We start from the raw sequence: 7,644 nt of genomic DNA on the forward strand, positions 1-7,644 counted from the left end.
GACGTAGGGATATGACAATAATATTGTTTCGTTTAAGAGATCGACTATGGGATAATTCTAAACTATAACAATAAGTAACACATATTTTGGATCGTATTGCTCTAACATTTTCAGCCTTTCCCAATTCTTTAACAGTAATTAACTAAGACTAAAATTACCACAAAACTATGAAATTCGATTTATCAAAATATATGGGTATTGTCTTCATATATATTTTTTACTTATTGAACTTAACTGTCACTTTTATAAAAAAAAGGATTAAAAAGTTTCTTTTCTGTCTTATCTTTTCGTTATTTCACACCGATTGTTTCCATTTTTATTCCATGGATGTAAGAAACATATTAATTATCCTATCACTCCTTGTTGAGAACAATAACAGCTGATTTTTAATCATTTTTAACTATTTACTTTACATTTAATAGAAAATAAATGTAGATATATGCCTATATATGTAGTACTACGTGTATTTACGTTACAATTATCGCACATAATTAATATTAATATTATGTTTGGTTCATTTCTGTGTTGATGTAATAATTTTGATATGTCTTCATGTGGCTAATACAAGAACTTAATGTTCATTACTTTTGGACTTTCTTTGTTACGTTGGTTTCTACGAGGTTCGTTTTTTTGATATTGAAAATGACAAAAGTTATAAGTTGGATCTTAAACATAGATATAACGATCATTTTCGTGATAGCTCTCAGAGTGGAGCTCTAAACTCAGCCAGAGCAAACATTTCTGAATGTAAAATAAATCACTTTATATAATAGCCTTATTTAGATTATGTTTATTATCTTGACATTATTTGTGACAAACCATCTTGAATTAACGAATGAGAGCGTATATGTCTTACTTACCCATAATTAATGATTACTTTGCCATTAGATACAGCTTCCCTTACTTTAAGATTAAGACATCAATTGATCAAGTGTTATTTTTATTGTAACAACTGGAAACAGATCAAATCGAAAAACGACAAAAACCCGCAGCATCATCTAAGCAACAAATATATAAGTTGGGCCGGTTTTGATCCCGAGACCCCTGTATTTCGGAGCATTCATTGATGAAGGCACATTGAACTTCTTGTAATAGATCCAAGTATTATTCGATATTCTAACAAAAATAAGAAATATCCTTTAAACTGCGTATATATGATATGTCAGTGCCAAAATATACTATAACAGACGCACTTTGGTCGGATAGATGATCTGGGGTCTAATAAAATAAAAAATAACAAGTTTATTCAAATTTGTGGTATGCTAATATAGATAAAGTAACGTGCATAATATATCAACGTATAAAGATATTTCAGTAACAGAAAATGTTAAATTTTTTTTTTTAGATTTAAAGCAGTTGCTCAACACTTAATAAAAAGATGTTATCATAAATCATACTAATCTTGAAGACACACACATGCAATTCACGTATAAAATATGCAAGTAAGTGACTACGATTACAAATTTACATTTCCAATCATTTATTTGAATCGATGCTAACCTGTTTATCAACGGAGAGCAGCTGAAATTTTAAATACTGGTACAATATTAGTAAAATACTAGTTTTACGCATTTCTTTCAATAAATATCGATTTCACTGGGGTTTTTGTTTGTTTATTTATTTGGAAAAAAAAATGCACACACTCATTTTTGGCATGTGTATGTCAAACAAAACTTTGAATTGAAGTTTAACATGCAAAATACGTTGCTATCGATAGGGACCTTCTTAGAGTATTGGAACGTTGCATTTCCAAATCATATTGCGTATATAAAGGTGAGACACAAACGCCTAATAAAAATTATAACATTTTGATTATGAAGCTAATCAGTTAGAAAACGCTGATACCATAAAAAAGACGTTTGAAAAGGTAGAAAATTAAATGAAGTAAACCAAGCGCAAAATGTTGCTAGAAATTGTTGAAAAAAAGTTACAAACTTTCACGCGCATTAACCTTTGTTCACGGGCCGTCTGGATGGCGGCCAAGGCGGCGAACATCCCCGTCACCATCCGCTACCTGGACCTCTTTAAGGGGGAACACAAGACAACTGAATTCGCAAAGGTATAGATTAAATAAGTCAAACATATTTTCTTTAGCTCATTTGCATCGAATGCCTCAAACTTTCATAATTACGAAATCTCTAAAGTGATGTTGAGACTTCAAAACGAAACGGCCCCTCCTTCATTTTATTGTGACACTAAATGAAAACGTTTTAAATAAGCCCAGAATGACGTAGAGTTTATTGTGAAAATATAATGTACATCGTATTTCAGATTAACCCCGACACCACAGTACCTACATTACAAGATGGAGACTTCATTTTGGGAAAGGTTTGTGTTCTGTTAAGTTAATTCTGTCTGTCTGTCTATCTGTCTGTCTGTTTGTTTGTCTGTCTGTCTGACCGTCTGTCTCTCTGTCCGTCTGCCTCTCTGTCTGTCCGTCTGCCTCTCAGTCTAAGTGTGTCAACTATATTTGTCAATCTTTTGAAAGCATTGTTTGTGAAAAGAAAAGTGTCCATGGCACGGCACTTACCGGTATAAAAATATCGTTTCACAGTCGGCCGATAATGACTTACTTGGTATCCCGGTATGGCAAGAACTCGCGACTCTACCCGAAAGATCTGCAACAGCGGGCCGTGTGTGACCGTCTTTTACACTACGACCTTGGCTCCGTGTACAAGACCGTAAGCGAATATATGGTGAGATACATTTATATAATTAAGAACATTTATTATCCTCATAGTCTCACATGTAATCTAAGTTTACAAAACTTGAAAGAAAATGAAATGAATGAAATCTTTTACACAGATCAGTCAAAGTTTCTTATTTTGTTAATGTTTTTAGGCGTATGGGGGAGATCTGCTATAGCACATTTTTTCGCAGTTTGTGTACGTAATAAGCTGAAAATAATTAAAAAATACCAAACTACCAATAAACTAAAATTACATACAAGACCTACATTAACAACAAAACTGCACATTGCGAGTACGTAAAAATGCCAGGTAATTAAAATAATAAAGCCTGCAACTCGGGTGAGTCGCGGTACTTAAGGAATATTCATTTGCGTCTAGAAACCATCTTCAAATATCAGATAAATAATTTATAAGACAAACATATCTGACTTAACTTCATTGGAAAATAGCCTTTTTATGACGAAAATCCTTCAATTTTAACTGCGGTATCAACAAAAACAACACCACTGTCCGCCATTGTTGTTTATATTCCCTCACGGTTGACTCGCGGTAAATAGGTTAAACGACACTAATATTAAATTTAATATGAATAAACATAAAGATTTTACATACCATTCAAAGTAACAATCAATAACGTATATAACAATTAGAACATATGGAATATAAGACATCAAATAAAATAAATATCACATACATGTGTACCCGTCTATCAGAATCTTAAGTTAATAATTGAATGTCCCTCAACGCACATGCATTAAAACCCGTTTTCATTGAGAAAGGCTAATATGTAAGTACCCGTGCTTAAGTTACGAGATTCTTCCTGTTGTTCCAGTATCAACACAGCTGTTCCAGGCCAAGCCCCCGGACACGGACAAGGAAGCCGCCATGAGGAAAGTGTTCGACTACATGAACCGACAGCTTCAGGTAGTGATAAAAACGGCTGAAAAGGTCGTTGTCGGCTCAAGTACTACTTAAAAGTACCGCGGGTACTGTTAAGTATACAATAATAACCCCAGTCACAGAAAAAAACTTCATGGCATCTGGCCATACTCTATGGTGCTTTTTAGTATGTTTTCCGTACTCCGGGTAATTTGCAGTATACTTTAGAGTATCCGGGGTACTTTTAAGAGGTACCTCAACAGACAATGACAAATCGAGCGTGGAAGCAGGAGCCAGTTTTTGTAAACTGTCCATGAAATTCCCTTTAAATACTACTTTTATGTTAGAACGGATATACACCTTCGGGAAATTATTTAAGTATACGAGTATATCAAGTGTTATTGTACCCTCGCTCTGTTATCAAAGTTAAAACGTATATCAAACATCTGGTCTTTATTAAACTTTATGTCGAAATTATGAAATCGTATCTCTAGTTGTAAGTACAAAGTACGATACAAGGTTTTGTTATAGGACTACACTACTGGTCTAGTGAATGAGACAATAATTTCAATTGTGTAACCCGTAATAACCAATTTATCACTCGCAAGTATGATATCAAACATATATTTGATCTTGCACTAGAAAGAGTTCAAACGAACCTTTTGGCATGGGAGACGATTCAGTCATGTTTTGAACAGTAGTTGTTTCCCTTCATTTTGAGCCTTATTATTAATATTACTTGGCTGTTTATATAGTCTTGTTACAGATCGTAACTGCACATTCATGCGACTTCTTCAATACATTGCGTTGATATCATGTTTAGTGCACATACGTTAAGTCACTTTATGCTATGTATATATATTACTCGGAATACTTTTGGTTTATCTACACTCTTTTAGGTATCATTTTATTGATTGAATGTTTAAGTGATTTGTTTGATTCTTGTTGATGTCCGGGGTGCGTGCGGGGTGTTGTTACAACGTTTACAGTCGACTCGAGAATCATCAACTTAGCGGTGCCATTGAGGTTAATCTACGTTGCACATAGAACACAAACTGGCGTCAGAATAATTGTTTTTTGCATTAATATGTCGCAACTCATGTCAAATAGAAACACCTACATACCGAGAGTTATTAGCAAAGTCAGCATTGGATTGTTTTAAAGATTGTTTGAAAGGGAAAAAGGTTGTTAGGAACACAGATTCTTGCAATTGTGTAAGCATTATAGAAAAGTTAGCATGGAAACAAACTTTCACATTTTAGAAGAAGATATTTTTGATATATGTGCAACTCATGCTATTTCATTTGAGTCCAAATGAATTTCTGGAGATATAAATAAGATAGCAGATAATTTAAGTAGAATAATAGATTACGATGATTTTGGTGTTTGATTTGAATTTTTTAATTATATTGACAGCTTGTATGGACCACACGATGTGAACAGATTTTCCAATTATTATAAAGCTTAATAATCAAGGTACAATTCTGTTTTCTTGACTGCTAACTGTGAAACTGTTGATGCTTTTCTTGTAAACTGGTATGATGTCAATAATTGGCTCGTTCCACTAGTATATCTGATTCCTAAAGTGTTTTTTTTAGTCTTGTTTTAATAATTATTTTGAACATTGCAAGATAAAATGCACCTTAATCGTTCCATATTGACCGTCTAATCTTTTTCCCCTATGTTTGTTAGAGATTCTGTTTTAACCAATATATTGTAGAGATTTAAGTTTTTAATGACGCTAGAGGAACCTATGTTCAAGGTAAATATACAGAAAAGTATTTTCGGACCAGACAAATTTACCAGCAAAGTTCTTGTTGCTCGTATTGACAGTTGCTGACTAGGAGTTGTTCACTGACAATGGCTATTTTGAGAAGACCCCCGATTTATATTTAGAACATAAACAATGCTACCGTGGGAAAACGGGTTGTCCCATTACTGGTTATGGGGGTTTCGTATTCATTTGATTTTAATTTGAGTTAAAGGTGATATGATATTTTTGAATGTTATTTTTTATTTTGAACATTTTTGTTATCTGAAATTTCATTGTTATTTACTATTTTTAATACAAATAATCCATGCAATTTCACTTACTGATTTACATTAAATTTCTTGAAAGTATGCATTAATTTTAAGATTTATCGCTAAGAATGTATACATTTATGTTTTTTCCAGGCGGTATTTTCTGTTCTATGTTTACAGATGTTTTTATGTCTTATTCCTGGCAGGATGTTTTGAGATCATCTACGTTGGCTCCTGAATTGTTTTCAGATGTTCCAAGTTATGTGCTCTGCAATTGGCGGAATGCCAAGTTATGTGCTCTGCAATAGGCGGAATGCCAAGTTATGTGCTATGCAATTGGCGGAATGCCAAGTTATGTGCTCTGCAATCGGACGAATGCTTTGTTATGTGCTCTGCAATTGGCCGAATGCAAAGTTACATGTATGTGCCCTGCAATTGGCGGAATGCCAAGTTATGTGCTCTGCAATTGGCGGAATGCCAAGTTATGTGCTCTGCAATTGGCGAAATGCCAAGTTATGTGTTCTGCAAATGGCGGAATGCCAAGTTATGTGCTCTGCAATTGGCGGAATGCCAAGATATGTGCTCTGCAATCGGCCGAAGGCCTAGTTATATGCTTCGCAATTGGCCGAAAGCATAGTTACATGTATGTACTCTGCAATTGGCGGAATGCCACGTTATGTGCTCTGCAATTGGCGGAATGCCAAGATATGTGCTCTGCAATTTGCAGAATGCCAAGTTATGTGCTCTGCAATTGGCGGAATGCCAAGTTATGTGCTCTGCAATTGGCGGAATGCCAAGTTATGTGCTCTGCAATTGGCGGAATGCCAAGGTACGTGCTCTGCAGAAGAAGCGCCCATCCTGATGTCGGTTGTTGTAAGAGGATGAGGATAGTCGTTTGGCTGTCTAGATGTTTGCAATAGTAAAGAATGGAGATACAATTGGCTAAGTATATTTTCTATTCAATTTATTTTCATACCTAAGTTTAAAATTACGTAATTTTATATTTAATAAAGAACATTTCTTTGTTTCACTCGATTTTATACCAATAACATGCGTTGTACCTATCTGTTGTGTTGTTGTTCGTTTTTGTTTTTTAAAGCAATTTAGATTAGGGAATAATTGATTTACTCAAAATGAAATAGTGATTAAATGAAAATATTCACGTTTCTAAATTGGTTCTATTTATAGTTTCTGGTATTGATCGTATTTGCTCGTTTCACGATTTTATTTAGCTGAAATTAGCTCGTGCATTGCAAGGTTTCGTGGCGTCATAAAGGTGTATAGAGGCGTTTTTTGTCACTCGAGATTTTATTGGCAGCAAAGAAATGTCGTTTGCCCGCCCCCCCCCCCCCCCCCCCCCCCCCCCCCCCCCCCCCTCGTACTTGGCTAAATTTGCTATATCATATGTATGATACATGTGCATCTTTTGTTTTGGTTTTTATTAATTTTTATTTTCAGAATTTACGTCTATGACGGTTTTAAGAGAAGTTTTTATACACTATTGTTGTTAATATAGTAAATTGAGTTTGTTTCAGATTTTCATATTAGATGAAGCCAACGGTATTATTTTTATTGATATTTTCAGTATTTCTTACTTGTTGACTCCTTTGCTGTAACATAATTTAGTATATTTTCAGTTACCAAGATGGCCTTTACATTTTGGATTCCGCGTACTACTTCTACAGATCTTGTCAATCATCAGTATTCCGTTCCATGAGCAAACACGCCCTGGGTCATTGCAGATGGATAAAGTCCGCGTAATCAAGATTCTATTGAATTTGTATTTTGCTGCAAATAACATGCCTTGTACCTATATGTTGTGTTGTTGTTCGTTTTTGTTTTTTAAAGCAATTTAGATTAGAGAATAATTGATTTACTCGCAATGAAATAGTGAGTAAGTTTGTTTTTCACAACTTACAGATGAACTGTTCCTTTCTGATAAAGTAATTTTATGTATATAATCTGTATGAAAATATTTTAGGGTGTTTATGGGAGAAAAATCAAGAATATTTTTGTTTAAACTGTTTAATTACTACTAAAGATGCATGTGCTT

At 34.2% G+C, this 7,644-nt stretch overlaps 1 pseudogene; it reads left to right on the forward strand.

Moving 5' to 3' along the window:
- Window positions 1-1,691: 1,691 nt before the first annotated feature.
- On the forward strand, window positions 1,692-5,829 carry LOC127869759 (glutathione S-transferase 1-1-like; annotated as a pseudogene).
- Window positions 5,830-7,644: the final 1,815 nt, after the last annotated feature.

Source organism: Dreissena polymorpha, chromosome 2, assembly GCF_020536995.1.
Source record: "Dreissena polymorpha isolate Duluth1 chromosome 2, UMN_Dpol_1.0, whole genome shotgun sequence".
NCBI classification, from domain to species: domain Eukaryota; kingdom Metazoa; phylum Mollusca; class Bivalvia; order Myida; family Dreissenidae; genus Dreissena; species Dreissena polymorpha.